Source organism: Calonectris borealis, chromosome 3 (genome assembly GCF_964195595.1).
Source record: "Calonectris borealis chromosome 3, bCalBor7.hap1.2, whole genome shotgun sequence".
In the NCBI taxonomy this organism is placed as follows: domain Eukaryota; kingdom Metazoa; phylum Chordata; class Aves; order Procellariiformes; family Procellariidae; genus Calonectris; species Calonectris borealis.
Genome location: NC_134314.1, coordinates 83,124,843 through 83,146,409, shown reverse-complemented (window position 1 = coordinate 83,146,409; position 21,567 = coordinate 83,124,843).

Genomic DNA, 21,567 nt, shown 5'->3' with positions numbered 1-21,567 from the left:
TCATGTTCAGCCGGCTGTCAACCAGCACCCCCAGGTCCTTTTCCTCTGGGCAGCTTTCCAGCCACTCTTCCCCAAGCCTGTAGCGTTGCCTGGGGTTGTTGTGGCTGAAGTGCAGGACCCGGCACTTGGCCTTGTTGAGCCTTGGCCTCGGCCCATGGATCCAGCCTGTCCAGGTCCCTCTGCAGAGCCTTCCTACCCTCCAGCAGATCAACACTCCCACCCAACTTGGTGTCATCTGCAAACTTACTGAGGGAGCACTCGATCCCCTCGTCCAGATCGTTGATAAAGATATTGAACAAGACTGGCCCCAGTACTGAGCCCTGGGGAACACCGCTCGTGACCGGCCGCCAACTGGATTTAACTCTGTTCACCACGACTCTCTGGGCTCGGCCGTCCAGCCAGTTTTTTACCCAGCGAAGAGTGCACCTGTCTAGGCCGTGAGCCGCCAGCTTCTCTAGGAGAATGCCGTGGGAGACAGTGTCAAAGGCTTTACTGAAGTCCAGGTAGACCACATCCACAGCCTTTCCCTCATCCACCAGGTGGGTCACCTGCTCATAGAAGGAGATCAGGTTGGTCAAGCAGGACCTGCCTTCCATGAACCCGTGCTGGCTGGGCCTGATCCCCTGGTTGTCCCGGACATGGCTCGTGAGCACCCTCAAAACAAACCGCTCCATGATCTTCCCTGGCACCGAGGTCAGGCTGACCGGCCTGTAGTTCCCTGGATCCTCCTTCCGGCCCTTCTTGTAGATGGGAGTCACATTGGCGAGCCTCCAGTCATACCAGGACTGCTGGTAAATGATGGAGAGCGGCTTGGCAAGCTCCTCCGCCAGCTCCCTCAGTACCCTCGGGTGGATAACCCACAACAATATACCCCAAATGATTTCAAGTCCTTTTTCTAAGATCACCGTACCTTTCCTGAGGCTGTCCCCTTGAACTTACGTATCATTGCAACAACATGAATTTCTGCTAAAATCCCTTCCCCTATTTTGTAATGTAGGTAATTTTAGTCCCACATCATTTCCCATGTATCTTCTCCTCCGTAGTTAAGACATGCATCACCTTTTGCTATCCCTGAGTATTTCTCTACTCAGTTTTATTTCTAATGATACCATAATTACAAGCTTTATATAAGCTTGTAATTGACTATCCACTGACTACAGCTTTGTAGCTTCTTTGCTAAAGTAGTTCCTTCTTGAATCATGGATCATCATACCCACTAGCCATGTACATGGAATCAGCATTTTTCAAGATGACCTACATCCATCCTAGTCTTCAAGAATGCTCTTGCCTTCTCAGATACAGTAAATGCTATTATAAGTTAAAAATACTGTCCTGTGCACAGGGAAGTTTTCATAACACTCAGAAAAGTTGCTAGAAAAAAGCCCACCTTTTTCTAACAACTGACAGCTTACTGATGTTCTTGGGTTTCAGTCCATTTATTAGGACATACAGGACATGCTAAGGGAGTTTTGACCTCATGTTCCACTCTGTGCCCTTCCTGACTTGTAAAAGACAGTGAGCAGCTGTGCCTCACATGCTAAAAATAGCCACGCATCCTTCTCCTTCTTCCTTCAGCCTTGCTGTAGTGCGTCGGATTCAGATGATGTCAGTGCTAGCTCCCATCAGTCAGAGAGAAATTTGTTATCAAAGGGCAGCTGTAGTGGTGCAGACAAAGGGCCCATCTAGCACAGCCTTGCCTCCAGCTCAAGCCCAGAGCAGTTGCCTTAGCAAGAGTAGGAACAAGGCAGCACACACAACACTTCCCCTTTGGACTCTCCCACCCTCTGCCCAATGTCTGCTTAGGGGTTTCCTCAGCTCACTCCAGTTTGTTGAGTCAGTAACCTGCAGCAGATCTCACGCTCTCCCAAGTGCTTGCCCAGCCTCCCCTTGAGCCCGCTTCAGCCTTTGGCACACGCAGCACCCACGGGTGAGGGGTTCCCCAGGACTCCACTCGCTGCGTGAGGCACCAGCTCCTGGTGCTTGCGTTGAGCCTGGCTATGGCCAGCTGCCTTTGAGAGCTGCCAGATTTTTGTGCTTGAAGAAACAGATTTTTCCCAATGCGTCCATGCCTCTGATGATTTCCGTATGTGTTATCACATCATATCATCCCTTTTCCAAACTGCATGGTGCTAAGCTACTCGAACTGGCCTTGTACGGAAGCTGCTCCAAACCTTTGGTTATCTTTGTTGCCTCTTTCTAGATCTTTTCTATTTTTGCTTTTTGGGATGAGGGGCTAAATACGGGTGCAGGTTAGCCATGGATTTCTACAGTGATGGCATCTTCATGTTTCCTGTTGTGTTCTGTGTTCCTTTACCAATAGTTCATAACATTTGATTTGTTTTTTCTGACTGCTGCCTCACACTTAGCTGATATTTTCTGATATGTAACAAATCCCACAGTTTCCTTCTCAGTGGTGGTGAACATCTCAGAGATTTTCATCCTATGCGAGATGCTAGGATTGTTCTTACCTGTAGGTGCCGATTAAATTTATAAACAGTGAATTTCATCTGTTGTTTGATTATCCAGTCATTCAGCCTCATAGGGTCCTTCTGCAGCTCTTTGCAGCCAGCCCTTGTTCATGTTACCTCAAATAACTCAGCATCAGCATCAGACATGCTTCAGCAGGTTGAACAGAGATTCTAGAGAAGCTGATCAGTCCAAAGCTACCAAAAGGTAACTATTCTCTAAACTAATATTCAAAAGAAGCATGGCATGATCTGTATTCATAAAGAAGCCCTGTTAAGGGGTTCTGCTCTGAATCTACTCCAAGAGGTAAAGTTTATCCCAAACCTCAACACTTCTGCTTCAGGTGGCTATCTCGTGTGTACTCTTATCAATTTGTGTATTTAACAAAAAAGTCCGACCACAACAGAGTACTCGGCAAACATTACTTGGGTAGATAATTAGAAGTATCAGACAATTACCCTTGTTCAATTGTCAGACCGTTGGAAAGGGGTTAGAGTGAGATGGCAGATAGCTTCGATGGAGGACTAAGCATACCTGGAGAAAAAGGTACAGGAAGCAGATAGACTTCTGAAGCAAATACTAGTAGGTAAGAATAGTATTCTTGGGTTTTAATGCTGTTTGAATTGCACCCTTCATGGAAGGTCTGATCCGAATGACATGGTGAGATATCCAGAGCTTACAAAGAAATCTACCCACCTATAGTTTGCTCTAATGCACTTTTGGGCAGTACTCAGGTGTTTGGAGTGAGATGGATGGTGTTAGAAATTACAGAGAAGAGCATACCTAATAATGGATATTATATGTCTATCTTCTATTTTAGATTAGACGGAAGGGAGCTGGAGTGTTTTGCTATCTCTTCATGTTCAATTTTCAATTGAACAGCTGTCAAAAGAAATGGTCCTGCCTGTTCCCTTCACTACTTCTGAAGTTGTGCCTTCCTTCTCTTCCCCCATGCTACTGCCTGCTTTGTGCTGGCAAGAGAGTTCCTCTGGCTCTGCAGTAAACTGGGAACAGATGTGGATTTAAACCTTTCTTTTTTTTTTCACCAAAAACCTTTCTCCAGTTGAAAGCGACTGTGAAACTACAGCATTACATGCTGCATCAGAAATCCCACCAAATTTTAACAATCCCTCCTGTGTACTGAGGGCAGTGCTGCTGCCTCTTTCCTTCTCACACTACTTCCTGAGCCCTCGTGCCAGCTCAGAGTTGCCCCCTCTGTTTTCCACTCCTCGTCTCAGCCTCTCTATTTCTCATTGTCTACACATGGCTGCTTCTTTGTGTGGTACCTTCGCTTCCAATCGACATCAGTGTATGAGAGCTCCCCCCTGCACCTGCTGCCATCATGAACAGATTTCCTGTAGCTCTCTCCCTTACAGCCTCTGGTTCGTCTCATAGCTCAGCTGCAAACTCTGCTTTTCTTCTTCTTGCATTCATCTTTGTTTTTTACTCTCTACCCCGCCACTGCTACACCAGAGACCTTTTCTATTTCAGCAGTAAATAACGTATTCACCAAAACATGCCGCTGAAGGGACGCCAACTCTACTTGCAAATTCAAGTCAAATTCAGAAAAAAAAAGGTCTTGCCTAGCATAAAAATGAGGAAAGCCCAGACATGTTAGACTTACTTATTTTGTCCTCTCCAGGATCTAGACATCTTGATCTTTTTAAGCTAGGCTCACATGTGGCACTTCAGCATCCATCATAGAGCAGAAGACTAAATAACCATCATACTCATGTCCTCATGTTCTAAAACGGATTTTCTCAAGTTTTCTTTTCATCATCTCTCCTTCACTTTAAAAACCATTTACGTGGCACCTTTTGAAGCATGGCTTCAGCATGGACTAGGGAAGCTGCAGTGAGGTGGGAGGCCAGGAAGAGGTGGCTAGGGCAGAGCAGCAGCATGGGCTGGCGCAGACCAGAGTGAGATGGAGCCTGTGCCCACGGGGAGGCAGGGCACCCACCCGAGCTGCCACATCTCACCAGAAGACTCCGGACAAGGGATGATGATAGCCATGGCTGGCTGGGAGGCTGGGAGATGGCAGCTCAGCTCAGTGGTGTGCCGTGGCCACAGGCTCCTGCTCCCCACATTGCTGCCCGCTGCACAAGTGGGAATCTGGCCGGTGCCTTTCCTTTGCCTGGTCCTGGGGCCACGACCTCTGAGCTGCTTCCTTGTCACCTGCGCACCCTCACGGCTCAGCTCACCACCTTTTCTTTCCCCTCAGTGACATCTTTTGCAGGGAAAACTAACACTTTCTTCCACTTTTCCTTCATTTTCACTTTAAATGTCCAAAACCAGAAGAACTCATTTCACTTTCAGTGGTGAAGTTCTTCCCCAAAGGATTGTTTTCCGTCAGAAAACAGTTAAAGTAAGGGCAGTTTGGGTTAATCTGCGAAGAACTTCTAAGTATATATATTTTTAGCTCATCCACAGAACTGAAGCAAAATTTTTTTGCACAGCTTTAATCAGTGCTTAGCTTAGATATACAGTCATGCCCTATCCAAAATGAGATGTCCTAAATTTGATTGGGCTTTAGTTAACTTTCTGGGTACTTACAATAACTCTGGAATGTGCTTTGTGATGTGATTTGCATAAAAGTAATCTTCATAATAGATAAGTAAATAAAATAAATCAGAATCTTAATGCAGAAGGTAAAAGTGTCAGTCCCAGTTATTAAACTACCAAACTCCTAGAGACTTCAGCTAAGCCAGGATTTTGTTAAAAAAATTTAAACAACTTCTTAAATCAAACTCATGCAAATCTGAAAGAAACTGATGAGACTTTAATGTGTTTGTTGTTACAGGTGAATACATTTCATTTTCCAGAATCATCTTTTTCATTGTTCATCTACAGCTGTACCGGAGCAGCTGAGTGACTTTGCTGGCATCATTTTCTGATCCTGTTCCAAAGACAGTGACTCAACTGGTGTCAGGGTAGACTTCAAAACAAGAGTAAAGCTGATAGCTCATTACCACTCAGTTCAAAATATTTATGGGATTAAGAATCATATATTATAGATAACTCAAAAATGTTTGAAGTGCTAATCCAAAGAGTTATACAAATCAAAAGAGTTAAGCCTTTGGATGTTTATTTTGACTGAATGCCTTCCTATAAACTTAAATTAGTCCAAGAAAAGAATTAGTTTCCCTAGAGACACCCGATCACTAGCAAACAAGCTGAGGATTCATATTGCTGTTCTCCAGGCTTTAAAAAATGGATTTTAGGGGCCTTTACTCATAGTAATGTGGACCAGCCATAATTCTAAGTCAGTAGATCAACTAAGAACAAAACTGGGAGAAATGAAAGCAGGAGCACTGGTGGTTTAAAAAGCAGAATAAGCATATTTTTCTCAACAACTATCCTTTTTACCATACTAATCACCTCAAATGCCAAATTGCCTCAAATTTATTTGTATCACACTCTTCAGTATCTACTGCTTGTCACAAATTGGGATTTAAACATTACAGTACAGCCACTAAGTAAACAACCATTCCTGCATTCATCTTTTTACATCTGGATATGGAATTATTTTCTATTGAACTGTCATTATTACGGGTTTTTTTTCCACAGCACATGTGTATTTGGATTTGAACTTGTCATTATTTGGCTGTACCATTCATTTTAAGAGACCTTACCCCTTTCACATGTCATCTTATCCATAAGATGATCATTGTATACATCCATTGAGTGGATCACATAGAGGGGCATGCCTGGGGTCTGGGCAGTCACAGTGACTCTGGCACAGAGTCCCTCACAAACACCTCCCATTTTCACGGAGCTGTGGCGATAGCTTGTCCCACTGGGACACAGCTGCTCTTGCTGGCTTTCCCCCACTCCTATCGGTCCCCGGCTGACTGCATCAGTGCTTTGAAATGACCTGCTGGTGCTGCGATGCAGGCGAAAACGCTGTCTGGGGAATGATCCTGTGGCTTGCCCACAGCTGGTCGACACAGCTGCCGTGCCTGAAGGAGCGGCGGGCGCTGGGAGGGCGAGTGCCCGGGGCTGCACGGGGCCCTCAGAGCTGCTCACGTACCCAGCCACGAAGAGCATTTGAACGCGTTAGCTTTGGCAACGAGTTCCTACCGCCTTTATTTTTCCCATTTTCATGCCAATATACCTTATATGCGTAGGAGCATTTAAATCATGTATTAAGCAGAAATACAAGATATTAAAAGTGCAAATACGTAAAGTATGTTCCCTGCATGCCAGAAATCCAAGGGATGCTAGAGCAGGACCACAGTCTGGGGATTGAAAGCCCAGTGCATGGGGTCTCCAGCTGGAGGATGGGGTCTGGCTTCAAATTTAACTTGATCCATGTATGTCTGTGCTGAGACTGTGCTTGGAGTTTACCTCAGGAACTGCAGGTTATCCTCTGATTGCGCGTGGCTACATTAGCAGTAATTGCAAGGGGATTTTGCTGCTCTGTTAAAACAACTCTTCAGTTACCTGCAGAGATTGCAGAGCAGCTGGGGGAACTCGCTGACACGGGAAGACCGAAGCGCATAGAACGGGGAGTGCACACCGTGCCTAGCTCTGAGCCTAGGCTATCCAGCGGACCCTCGGACGCAGGATTGGGCAGGGCCTTGAGAGTTTATCTCATCCTTCTCTCTGCCCAAAGGAGGAGTAACACGTCTAGTATCTCACATGCTCTAAGTGACCATGTTTAGGCGATTGTATCCCACCCTGGGGTTTTACCCCAATATAAGTGTTTATGGTGATGAAGGCTGATATCTTCTTCCTTTGAATAAACTAAATAAAGTGAACTCTACAGCAGTTGATGAAAGGCCTTTTTTTCCAGTTCTTGAGTTATTTCTGTGGCTCTTTGATGTGCCAGCAGAAAATTCTTCAGTGCTCTATTTCAGTGGGAACACTCCAGCGGGATACGTATTCCAGCAACGGTTTCATGTAGGGCTTTTGATCCCTACCCACTTCTCACCAACTGTGTATCCAAAGACAGTCAGCACCTTTTCTCCCATCACACTGGGAGCTCCTACTGAGTTGCTTCTCTGTTCTGACCTCTCCAAAGTATTTCAGAGTCACTGCTTACCCTCTGAAGCTCACCTCCTCTAAGTAGAGTCTGCATTCCTGCTTTTTAGATATTTAATTTAGCTAGATATCTTAGGACTGTACTAAGACATCACTTGCCTGGATGGGCTCTCTCCTGAGCAATCCTGGCCACTCCAGGTGACTCTTCTTTTCATCATTATTTGCCAGCTGGCCAGTGTTCGCACTATCCAATTTCTTAGCAGAAATGTTATGTTTACTCTCAGATCTTGATAAAAACATTGAACTGCAGTAAGCCTTATACTGCTCCATGCAGACTTCACTACAGTAACTCCCGTTCCTTAACAGTTCTCCTTGGACAGCCGTACCTTTTCAATCCACCAGGTCTCATACCATTGAATATTTTGATCTTACATAGTTCTACCTTTTCTTTTTTTAAAAATCAGGCTGTTGTGTGATACTTGTTCAAACAACTGACAGAAAAGTCTTACATTTATGATGGTCTATATCCACCAAACTTGTGCTGTCATCAAAGACGAATACTGAGTCCCAGGCCTGAGAAGGCCTGTTTTCATTAATGCCTTCCACACTTATTACGTCAGCATCTTCAGTTCACAACTGATTGGGTTCTTCACCAGTAATTAAATTATTTTTAGTGACATTTCCCAGGGCAGAGGTTAAGCCGACCTGCCTAGAGTTCCCCGAGTCAGGCTAGTCTCCCTTATTGAGAAGGATCCTGTCATTAGCACAGCCTGACCTTCTGAGGTTGTAGCAGGACCCAGTAGTCACCTAACCCAAACACTGGCAGAGACTTCCTTGGCCAAGACCTGTAACTGGGGAGGGAGCAGGCAACTCAGGCCAACCGATTTCTTAATATTCATGATGTCGTCCCAAGTTACTGAGGGACTGGAAAGCACCTGAGATCCTCATAAAGCCCAGGTGCCATCCTCCTGCTTTCTCATTCTCTGTCATCACCGGCAGGTGGAAGAGCTACATTGAGTAGTGAGCCTGGCCCGTCACTAAGATTTGTCTCTGCCTAAGATTTCTAAAACATACCCTTATTAGTCTTCCTAATCGTTGACTTCACATCCTCACTACTGTAGCGCTTGCCCGAGAATGTGCGGATGGGCAACGTAGCAGGCATCCAGGCATTTCTGAGGCAGCAGGAAAAAACATACTCTCTTCTGTGACCTTCACGCGCCTTGCTTGTTCACTTGCTAAGCCGAGAGCCAGTCTTGCTAGTGGTACTGTTGTTTCTGCCTGATTAGAATCATAAAGGAAATATTTCTCTGGTCGGTGATACAAACCACATGTAACAATTCTGGGAAACCTGGTTGTCGAAAATAGATTTACTTTTTAAGAAATAAACTATATGAATTAAAAATCCTCCTCATTTTATTCTCCAATTCAGGAAATGCCATGAGATGACACAAAGATTTTCATTTGTTAATGCCTGGAAAGAGGAAAGCTGGTTCCATTTCAGACACCATCAGATAATACCTTTGCCAGAGGATGTTATTACAGTTTTAGGCTAAATATATAATATAAATAACCTGTCTTCTGCTGTACAAAAAATGTCTACTGGCTGGAAGCAATTATTGTGAGATAATACATGGAAGTTTGCCAGCTGGGCTTGTTAGGTTTTCTAACTCTACATTTATAATTTACATTAGTGCGTAGCACTATCTCCTAGCACAGCCAAGGCTCTATTGCTCTATTTATGAACCTACTTTACATATCGGTGGTAAAATTATAGGGCTCAAGTAAACCATGCAGTGAACTAATCTAAACCAAATCCTTAGAAAAGATTCATTTCCATTCAGGAAATAAGCACCACCTTTAAATAGGCCACATTCGATGTGAGTGAATTATTATTCCAATTATTTGGCCAGCTTTACAACTTACTAGTGGCTCAATGCCAGCATTTTACTTGACGGGCTAATAAAAATTTGATTATCAAAGCCACCAGGTCAGCTGCACACAGAATGGCAGTCAAGGAGCAAAGAGCGAGCTGTAGCAACCACCGGCACAACAGCCACCATGGTCAGACACAAGGCCAGATAATTACACTTTTCTGTTACGTCATGTCCTGCGGTCAGTAATAAAATTAACCAAAAATACCTCCAAGAGTTATCTGGGCCAAAGAACATGTGGACGTGGACCCAGTTTTCCCTCCACCAGTGACCTGCGGAGAAGAGGTAGATGTGGGGAAGAGTGTCCCACCAAGCCTGCCCCGGGGACAAGGGACCTTCCTGGGGACAGCGGTTGTCCCTCCTGTGCCCGCAAGTGTTTAAAAGGGAAGGGAGGGCAGAGATGCACAGGAAAGGGGAGGGGGCACGTGACTTCGACAGATTTTTGCATTCCTGGCTCAGCAAGCGATAAAAGCTGTGATCCAGGCTGAGGGTGAAATCCTAGGAAAGTCATTGACAAAATTTCACAGGTAGATCGTAGGACCAGATTTCCACATAGAAAACAGACCTTTACCATATAACAGTTTGTCAGCAACCTCAATGTACAATAGAGCGTGCCTACGCAGAAACTCTGGGAGGGTTTTTGTAATGTTGCCTCTATTTTCTTGGTCAGATCACAGAGAACTGGAAAAGTCTCTTTGGGAACAAATGTTTGGATGGAGATAAGCTGCATTTGTGGTTCATAGTTCCTGTGTGATTTGCTATTGAAAAGGCTAAACGTGGCTCCATTCAAAATGTTAAAGTTAGCCCCTGGGAGACGTTCTCCCGGCGAAACGAAAGCTGTGGAAATTGTGCAGACGCCTTCTTTTAAATGGTTGGGTGAGAATGAAAGTTTTGCTTCCCTTTTCACTTTTATTTCCTTATTCCTTACGTGATACTTATTTTTAGAGCGAAAAGGGAACAGGAGCGAAAATGCTCACTTGGCTTATTGAAGTCAGACCAAATGCTTTGTCCGTAGTGCAGAGCCGGGACTTTGGGGTGGGGGAAAGTTGTTGCAAGGCTCTGTCAGCAAGTCTGCTGCTGTGCTGCAGGCGCGACTTGTCCTGACCGTCGGGGTGTGGGCAGAAGTCTGGCACCTGGAAGAGCAACGTTGGTTAGAGGGAAGATGCTCTGTTTTGTGCTCCTCATCCATCTGACATGTGCCAAAAGACTGTACAAAAGCAGGATTTGTACTAAATAACTTTTGGCCTCCAATTCAAAGCCCATAAATTAGGATATTCATCTGTCTTACAGAGAGATCATGGCAGGAGATCAGTCTTCACAAGGTCTTTTGTCAGCCTTAAAAACTGAGTCACCTTTTGGAGGCTCCCGGCTCTCCCCGGTGACTACAGAGGGAGCCGAGGAAGGTCGCCCTCCCCAGCTGAGCGCCCCGAGCTGTGGGAGATGACTCTGGGCCATACAAATGGCCACACAAACACAGCCGCTGCGATTCAGCCCTTGGGAAAATGATCGGAAAGGGAGAAGGTGGTGTGCATGGTTCGGCAGAAAGCAAGAGGGAAAGGCAAGAGAAATAGAGAAGCTAAAAGAGGAAAAGGGGGAGAAGTGGAAAGAAATGACGATGAGTGGTAAAGGGAAAGCAACCGCCGAAGGAAAACAGCAAAGAGACTAAGGGTAAAAAAAAGTGTCTGAGAGAAGAGGTGAAGCAGAGGGAAGTCAAAAGCAGACAAGCGAGAAGCCTGAGCATCACGTGGAGAAGCCCTCGCCCCCAAACCCTGAGCAGCTGCTACCGGCGGCGGCGGGAGTCACCGGCTCAGCCATCCCGGGGGCTGGAGGGAGCCCTGCGTGGAGGACACTGCGGCTTGCTCCCTCCGGGCCACTCCTGCGACGGCCCCTCCTGCCATTCGTGTTAGCAGCAGAAATTTAGCACTTGGGAGTCAGCAGGCGGAGAATGAAATAGTCTTTTCATCCTGACAAGCATACAGCACTGTTTAAAGGACACAAGGCAGGGTGTCTGAGGTGCAGTACCAACAGGAGGAATTTTTCAGTTTTCTGTTTTCATTCTCTTTTAGACGTGAAAAAGTTGGCAAATTATTGAGGGCTTTTTCCTTGCTCTGCTGGCAAAATTATCACAGCATGACCAAGGCAAGGTAAGCACAGAGAAGCCTCCAAACACATCCTGTGGGTGCTGACAATCTCTGGAAGCACTTTTAGTTTAATTGTTAAATGTCTTTCTTACCTACCACGTACTTGGAAAGTTGCACAAATGTGTACGTTATGCGAATCCAGTGATTAAAAATCACTTATTAGTTCATAATGGTAAATATACTGCTGACTGGCAAAGTTAAATACGGTTAATAAAAAAGAATGTGGGAGACATTAGCCAGTGTAATTGCTTTAATAGAGTCTATTATCTTTAATGGAGTTTTTACAAATACGCACATGCACACACGTGCACACACAGAAGACACTGACTTAGAAATACAACTCCAGTAGAGCGCTTAAGCCACAACATAACTACTAAGACCATTGATAAAAGGACCGCACTTGCAGCTGGGTTACAAAGTACTGTAAAATGTAGTGAGATGCATTTTTCTCTTTGAGAAACCTTCCTGATAACTGTTTAATACTGCGAGTGTTGTCTAAAGGGTGAGCCAGCACATCTGGGATGCGCGCACCCAGGCTGCGGTCGCATGGCGCTGCAGCGTAACGTGCCGCAGAGCTACTGCGAGAGGCTGAGGGAGGGAGAGAGGAAATTCTCACAATTGCCTATTTCCCCGCGCCGCATTAAGCGACTGAGTGATCCCAGGCCACGACTGAATTACAGGAGTGAGTCACGGAGTTCAAAACAAGAGCATCCACTAATTGTTTCATGGAAGAGGCTCGGGGAAGACTGAAGAAGGATTTTGTAGGATATTCTTTTACTCATTGTGAGCTTTGTAGTCTTTTGTAGCAAAGCCGGACGTTCTGATCTGAGAGTTTATTTTCCGTCTCATAGCCCGGGGAGGGCTGTGTTCCAGGGCAGGGCATCCCTCATGGGCAGCGTTTTCTGCTGTGAGCCTGGAATAGCGTTGAAGCTGCCCAGAAGGAGCTCTCAGACACCACCTGATGGCAGACGGGAGGAGGGGATAAATGGCCTTATTCCTAGTCTAGCTCTCCCATCAGCTCTGTGCAAATGTTTTGGTCAGTTTGGTTAAGATTTGTTTACCTACATTTCAGGTGTTCAAGGTGAGACGATGGTGTTATTATTATTTGACAAATATCTCTACCCCCAGGCCTGCGGACTTAATAGGCTGTGGATAAGAAGTCTCAATGATCAGCCCGAGCCTTGCTGTAGAGCAGCGGGCTGTAGAGCCAGGTATAAGATGAGGAAGAGCTCCTGGCTTCTGGTGGAGGTTTACTTTGTGGGGGCTGGGTGTTACATCCTGGGTGACGAACAGGAATGAACAGGGGTCCGGGAGGCACGTGGATCCAGGGCCCTGCTTTGCCACAGCCTTCCTGTATCTTTATCCCAAACGCGTCGCAGAGCATCAGCTCCCTTTCCCTCACGTAAGGACGATGCGTCAGCGGTCCTGAGACGCTGGTGTAACTGGGCACGGGCACCGAGGATGTATGCGAGAGGGACACCTCTGTCGCAGGCCCAGGGGTTGCAGGAACGTCTGGGGACACGCTGCAGGTTAGGAGGAGGAGCGAAAGGGCATTCGTCCACCGTTAGCTCGCTCTGGCGAGGGGGTCAGTGAAGATGGGGATGGCTTCCACAGTGCTTATTGCCACAGGGTTACAAGCAGACTGCAAGTTTATGGCTGTGGGACTGCCTCGTCGCTGTGCTTTCACCTTTCCCTCCCCCTTGCTGACCACTACCCTCAGCAAGCTGCTGCCTCTGGGTCACACACAACTCACTTGCATTTACAGTGCCTATGTCTTGGACAGAGAATCAATTTGTTACTCCTTCTGGGTAACCCAGCTCCTCCAGAAATGCTGTAACCCCTGATTTGCCTGAATTGTGTCTTGCCCCTCTCCCACAGCTCCACCTCTACATGTGCTCCAGGTTATTGGGATCCAATTTCCCCTAAAACAGTCCAGGATCCGAGACGCGCTAGTGGTGTAGAAACCTCTTTGCCAAAAATTGGTCTTAGTGCACACTGGGTTACCATGTACTTAATTTCTCTAGGTAATTCAGATTCTTGGTCTCCAGTTGCTCTCCTGTTGGTAGCCCTGAGCTTTCCCTTTGTCCTGTTCTCTCTGTCCTCTGAGGCGTGGAGTCTCCTCTCATTCTTGCCACCAGCTTTCTGCTTCTGGTTCCATAAACCTGCCTAAGACAGGAAGGGATCACAGCCTACCTGCTGGTCTGTTGTCTTCTGAGCTAAGGCTTATTCAGTGTCTCAGCAGGCTTCCTTGCAAATCAAGGATAACCAAGGTTTGGTGACTCATTGGTCTGGAGTCATGTTCTCTTCAAATTTCAGTCCCAACCTGGAGACAAAAACTTCAACAGAGAAAGCAGATGAATCAAAATGGGATTTGCAGTTTGATAGAGAAAAGACCTGTGAAGGCAGATTCACTTGGAAGAAACTCAGTCGGCTGGTTCAGAGGCAGGCAGGAAAGACTTTATGCAGATACAGTGGTTTCTTCCCATTAAGATGATACGGGCATGAAAGATTTAATGACCGAGGGCTAATGTCATCCTTGCTCTTTTCTGAGTGAGGAAATTAAACAGTGGCTGCTTCTGGACCTGTCCTCCTCTCAGGTCTCACTTGTGGGGAAAGGTCCCAGCTGTTGGGGGGAGCTGGGCTCATTTGCATTTTTCTTCTATCTGAATTTTTATTAAAAAATCTTTTTTTCCATTGCCAAAAATGTGGAAAATTTAGCAGGCTGGGGAGGTGAACAAAGATTAGAAAAACTTGCCAAAAAATGGAAATTTTCCATGTTTTACACTTGAATTTAATCCAAAATCCATTTGGAGTAAAAGTACTTGCCAAATTATTATCAGAAAAGCGAGAGTTAGCAAAGAGATCTGCCAGGATTCAGAAGGAGCCCAAGGTAGTGGAAAATTATCACGTTTGGGGACCATCTACTAGAATAGTAACACTTATGGCCTTGTATTTAAAACAACAGCTTGGTCTAAAAAAACTCATCGCATTACTGCCAAGTCATTAGCTTACAAAGCTCCAGGCCCTGTCTACACACAAGCCTGCCATCAGTTTAACTAAAATCACTATTTAATCCATTTAGAGCAATCAGCACAACCCTTTTTTTGGGTAACCAAATTAACCTAAATCAATACAAGCCTGTTAGAAACAGAGACAAACAATTTAAGGACATCGACATCAAAACCTGTGTTAGCTCACTGCGGTGCGAGTTTTGTGGCGAGGCGAGAGCTCCGGCCAAGCCTGGGGGATGCTGTGATGCTCCTATCTGCGCCGTAGAGCTGTGCCTAAAGCACGGCCAGCAGTAGCTTTGCGTTGAGGTGCCCAAGTGGTCTCTCCTGCACGTTGCCAGGTCTGTGGTCCAAATCCCCGCCGCTTCTCGGGGCTGTGCCCTGCTGTGTTTAGGCACTGTGGCCACCCTCACCCTGCCCTCTTCTCAGCCCCAAGCACTGCGTGAGAAACCAAACCGGTTTGCTGGGGGAGCTTGAGGGGAAGGGCGTAAGACATGTTTGGCTCTGGTAGGAAGTGTTTGGCTTCGATGACCCGGGATACCTTGTTTAAACTATTCCCTTGTGCTGAAACACATGAGAGCGTAAGTATGGCCACAGCAGTTCATGCCAACATCCTCCCTCCCCGTGTTTGTGGCTGCCTCCACACAAACGCACCTCTCTGGAGACCTCCTGCATCTCCCTCCTGGGAAGAAGGAGGAAAGCACCAGAGGCAGCAGCCGGCCCGGAGCGCGGGCTGTTGTCCCCTGGTGTGCACCGGCCTGGTTGCTGTCGCTGTGCTCAGCCCCTGCGGGGGCTGCCCAGCCGTGCAGCCCTCGCCCACGGCAGGGTGGGAGGGCAAAGCTCCCAGAGGGGCGACCCTCCGGCCGAAAGCAGCGCTCACCTGAACGGAGCCTGGGCCTGAAAGGGGCTCAGGGGTTTCCTCAGCTTAGTTTGGGTGTGGAGTCAGTAACCTGCAGTGGATCCCACGCTCTCCAAGTGCTTGCCCAGCCTCCCTTTCAGCCCGCCTCAGCTTTTGGCACACACAGCACCCACGGGTGAGGGGTTCCCCAGGTCTCCATCCACTGCACGAGGCACCAGCTCCTGGTGCTTGCGTGGAGCCTGGCTATGGCCAGCTGCAGGTGATGACCTCTAATTCTTCTCTTGGCAGAAATAGTGAACGGTCGCTCCACATCCACCTTCTTTATGACACACATAACTCTGTAGACCTCTATTATATCCTCCCTAACGTCATTTTTCCCCAGGTTGAAGGATTCCAGCTCACTGGACTTCCATAGTTTCTTTTCACAGAGAAATTATTCCCCACTTTTGGTCACCCTTTCTGCTCTTCTCTGGACTTTCTCCACTTCTGGTATATCCTTTTTGAGATGAGGGATCAGAGTCGCGCTTAAAAGCAGGTGACTCAGGGGTTCATACGGTGACATTTATACAGCATATCCTCGTCTTTACTTCTGGTCTTTTCTTAATAATTCCTAACGCTTGACTGGCTTTTTTGCTTGCTGACAAGCATTGAGTTGATATTTTCATGGAAAAAATCCCAATATTTTGATCTTGAAGGGGGTACACAGAGATGATTTTTCCCCATGTGTATCGCTTCACATCTACCTACGCTCAGTCTGTTTCCCCATCCTGTCACTCTGCCGTCTCATAATGCTCATCTACATTTTTTCAGTCAACTGTTGTCTTTACTACAGTGGGTATCTCTGTAGTGAGCAAACTCTCTCACCTCACAGCTCACCTCCTTCTCTGTGTCTTCACAGGCATGCTCCGTGTGTGCGCACAGGGCAGGGGGGAAGGAAGTGCGCAGGAAATAGGGCAAAAATACAAGTATGTACCCATATACCAGTTACTCGGTTTTCAGATGCTGCGTCAGCAAACCCCCGTGGTAACACCCTGCAGCAAAATGCAATTCCCAAAAGCAAAGGAGACCAGAATCAGAAAAGAAGCAGGGTCACATATGGCCCAGGGAAAGGCTGCTGAGGTGCGGAGACACCTTCATAGCTGCCTCTCTCCGGGTTTTCCTGCTGCCCAGAGGGAGCGCCGAGTTCAGCTCAGAGCTCCTGAGGACTTCAGGGAGAGCTTTGACCTGAGGCAGAGCTGCAGGATGCAGCTGCTGAGTTTCGGCAGGTGAGGGATGCCACTAACCTCCCTGCCAGGCTAGGGATTTCAAAGTGTTTTTACTGAAGACACCACCTGGAATCTCAACTGAGTTTATCCAAAAGACTGAGAGGACTCCAACCCTCTCCTACCTTTAGGAGGAGAGAAATTATTTGCTAATTATTGCTTTGCTCCTGTAAAGCACCTACACGGTGCAAGTTGGGTCCTGTACGTTCAGAGGTTCATACAAAACCTGTCTTTGTTAAGCGGAAAAAGACGGAAATCCCTCCAAAACCTGTGATCTTCCACAGGCAAAGGAACTGCTCTAAAACAAACTAGCATCTCCTTCCTCCCGTGGCTGCAATCCAGAAAGCAGTTTACATTAATGGGGTATCTGGCCCCCAGCTAAGCTACAAAAAGCCAAAGATGCTCAGATATGACTGTGAGAATAGAACGTAAAACAGGGCTAATTTTGTATTGCAGAGTGCCTGGGTAGCAATATGAGTCTGCAGCCACGTGCCCCGACACGCCAGCCTTGCCCAACAGTTTCCAGCGTGCCAGCCCACCCCCCTAGAGCTGGGTGTAGGACAAACAGGAACTGTGGGTGTAAGAAACGGAGATCTGTGTGCTCTTTGATGGCTCTCAGTCCCAGAGTTGAACGTACTCCGTAATGAATGGGCCCTGTAGGAGAAGGGCCCTGAAATAACCCTTGAATGACCTCTAGAAGAATAAATAAGTCTCCACAGTGACAGTGCCACCATTTCTGAAGTCCATTTATGCAATTTTATTAGTGATTGGTATCAACGCCTTTCCACAAGGGGAATCCAAATAGCAACTCAGGCTGTGTTATCCCCTTTAAAAGCCCACTGTGGTGTTTCGTGGTGCTCCCAGCTGTGGCCCGTGCCAGGTCTCTCCTGGCCTGAGGCACCCCTCAGCAGCACAGGGCAAAGGGGGAGCTGCCGGGCGGGGACAACGAGAGGGACCGACTCACCATTAGCATCCACTGGGCAATGTCCCAGGGGTTAAACACCAGCCCCAGCCCCATTCTGTTCACAGAGCACAGCACGGCCACTTCTTTTATGCTACAGACACAAAGTCTCGTGGGTTTGAAGCCACTTGTGCTTTCCACCTGAGGGTTTTCTGTGGCAACCACAGTCATTGCAGGGACGTACACAGGCACATTCACACATGCAGAAGCGTTTGGTTTTATACCAGGAGTTCAACAGCTAAAAAAGGCTGGCATTTTCTTGTATGGGTAGCACGATTATAATATAAATTAAGGAATTTAGGACTCAGGTCTATGAATCCTTATTAGCACTGGTACTCCTTAAACGTTCATATAAGAGTATTTGTATAATTCACAAGTCTGCAAGAACACGTCTAGTCAAAGTTTCTCATGACTTTATTTATTTGTCTTCAAAACACCATACACACATATAATAAGATATAAAAGAAACATATGCTATTCCCTACTATTCCCAAAATTTCCAAATAGCAGAAGGTGCCGCGTATAACTTATTACTATCAGAGGCCTACCTAAGTCTAAAAATGAAGCTTACACTGCAACACTAATTGTGTTTATAAGAACTTAAAGAGAAAACAACAAATAACTTGTAACTGAAAAACCCCCAAAAGCTTGTTTTGAGTATTTCTAGAGCTGGACACTAGATGGCAGAACAAATATACGTTCTCTAGTAATTGACAAATGCAAATCCTTTTAGTAAGAAGGCAGGCCCAGAGAAGTTAAAGTATAGCATATATCTAAAATAAATTGAAAGCTTATAGCTGCACTGCTTTTCCTGATTAGTTCCTGTAGAGCACAGGCCCTGTTAAGGTTGGGTTTAAACCTTTTATGTTCTTTACGACGAGCGTTACGATTTAGTCACAAACTCGGGTCTCTCGCCGCAGATGCCCACAGTTCCCCTTTCCCCATACAACACATTTTAAAGTAGGACCCAGGCAAACTCTCCCCCAACATTTAATAGACGATAAAAGTTTTTATAGAGAGGTAAGAATCTCAAATGAACCCAAGTGATTTAGGAACATCGGTGTAACTACAAATCGGTAGGACACTGCAGAGGTAGCTGAAATTAAGAAATAAGAATCGAAATTATTTGCTAATTATTGCTTTGCTCCTGTAAAGCAACATTTCTTCAACAGCATATCAACTAGGAGCCACTGTGGGTAAAGGCTGAGCTGAAAAGGCAGGAAAAAAGGTCTGGGAAGAAGGCAAAAGAAACCGTTTGCACCACGAGGTGTTGGCACGCAGCCGGCCCGGCTGCCCGCCCGCCAGGGCCCCTCTCCAGGAGGGGAGCACCTGTGGCTCCGGGCTGGGGGAAGCGGCCGCGCAAATGCAATAAACGCAGCTCAATAAACAGGGAGTGGATTAGCAGCACCGGTTCCGCTGAGAAAATAGGATTTTATGAAGGCCGGCTGGAAGTTCAGTATCAGCGTCTCTAACGCTGTTACCTGCCCACTGGGCACACAGACAGACGCGGCAGGTGACAGACCCGCACACGCGAGCAGCCTTCGCGCTTCAGTCCCATAAAGGGCTGGGAGCAGCTTCTTGCCTTGGCTGGCTCCGGGGAGCAGAAGGAGCTCAGGTTCGCAGCAGTGGAAGCTGGGCTGGAAGTTGAAAGAGCTGAGTCTAACTCCAGGCTCCTGACTGATTTGCTCTATGACCTTGCACCACTTCAACTTACTTATTTTCCCTCACAGCCCTAGCATCTCCTGGCCATCACCTTCCCCTTTAGGCATGAGGTATGCAAAGCAAAACATACCTACCAACAGTCCTCGCTGCAGGGAGAGAAACAACCCCCCCTCCCTCCTCAAATGAGACTGCCAGAGCTTAACAATATTCCTCTGACATTGAAACACCCAGGATTGTCTATTCAAGTGCATCCTTTGCCCACCTGGTTCCTGTCCCCAAGCACGCAAAAGCTCATTTTAACAAAAAACTGATTTCCAGATCAGTTTTGTCAGCTCTTCTTGCTGAGAAAAGAGAGGAGAGGACCTTGAGGAAGAATTAAAAGGAAGTGGTAGGACCCTTCTGGATTAAAAGGGACTTGCCAACCTGTGGGCAAGCACAGGGCTGTGTGAGAAGCACCCAAAGATAGATGATGTCCCATGAAACCTGCACTGCACTAGTAGCTGAGAAACAGTTTACGATGGGCTCAAGAAGTCATCTGACCTGTTGTGGCAGCCGAGGAGCAGAGCCTACACAACACCCTCTTTGAGAAGAGCGAACATCTGCATGGCATGAGAACACCACCACGAGGAAAAAAAGAGGATGAACCCACACGTCACTGCTCTGCAAAATCCAATAGAGAAGGTTCAGAGTTCAGCCCCCGGGTGGCCAGCGGGACACCAGAGCCAGCCTGCCCGGCCTGTGGGAGGAGCTGAGAAAGGAGCCATCGCATCACTTTTGGCAAGTGTTTAGGGAGGCACCGACCGGCTCCAGAAGAAGTCATAGGCAAGTCTCTTCTGCTACAGTCTGCAAACAGGCCTTTCAAAGGGATAATGGGTCAGATAAAAAGAGGTAGAGTTGGTGAGAAATAATACGCCTCAAAGACAACCTTCCTCAGAACTGGAGAAGAAACTTCTTTCATGTTTGTAGGCAATTTACTTTGGCTCGTGATGATTGCAAACCTCAGAATAACTAAGGTTTGCTCACCTGCAAAAGCAACATGAGATCTGCCCGCCCATCCATCCTGACACGCGGCGCCATGGCTGCCGTAGGACACAGGCACCAGGCCTTTTGAGTGCAGGAATACCAGACCTCTCCCCTCACAGCCAGAACTTCCAAATTTGGAGGTGCAAGTAGACAAACCTACCTAAGAAACCAACCGATTCCTCTTCCTGCATGGAGACGTTTTACCCCGGGATACCAGCTAAATACGGAAAGGACCGAACCACGGGATGGACATGGGCAATGGCTCAAAAGAACGGTACAGCCTAAGAAAGGATAAGTAAAGAAAGGGAAGAATCAGAGAGGGGGTTGAAGCAGCAGTGACAGCGAAATGGACACACAAACAGCACACAAGGGGAAAACAGTGGTCACCGTAAGCATTCCTTTATGTTAAAACCTGTATCTAACCATGTCTCTAACAGCCGCAAATGGTGGTAGTTCACGCATCAAGGATTGTGGCTACCAATACGGGAGTGAAGAGAACGTGCATGGGAAGTTGGGTGGTGTGGGAACTAAGAGCTTGTTGTTGATTTGTGACGGCGCAGCTGGAAGCCTGCAAACCCTCCTCAGACCAGGACCTGCAGGTTCTCAGCTGCTCAGAAAATCAAGTTCCCCTTATTTATGACCCAAGGATAGATAGATGCTTTGGGGACCTTGTGGTCGTTTTAAATTCAGTTCCTACGGTCAACTCCAAGTCTCTTTTATAGCTGAGTCACCTGGTTTTGAAGTGTTGTTTCTAACTACTTGCAGGGCTGTCTTCCTGTCCCACGTCCTCCCCAGTCCCACCCTACTCACGTGCGCACCCGCTGTCCTGCAGCTCAGCCTGCTCTTCCTCCATGCTGTCCCACTCCTCGCCACTCTTCCCCCCCTTTGTCTCTACCTCATTTCCTTCCATTTTGCCTCTTCACTTCGCCTTCGCCTTTCCCAGTTAACCCTTTACTGTCACACTCCAGACTTCCTGAAGTTTTGACAAGTTTCTTTTCTGAAACGGGAAGTAGTAAACCAACCTACTACCACAGAGTCTTCTGGTAAAAATCCTGTCACTTCATCCCCCCCCCTTTCTACCATCTTCCTTTTGTTTGTCTCGGCTACTCTTTAGCCTACTCTTCAATTGCAAACTCTTTGAGGGCAATGCCAGAAACCTGTCCATAGAATTCCATAAGGCACCTAATACGCTAAATATTGTAATTTAAAAAAAAAATTTAATTCTTTTGCTTTTGATTTTCAATAAACTCACTGAAAATCCAAGTAAGCAG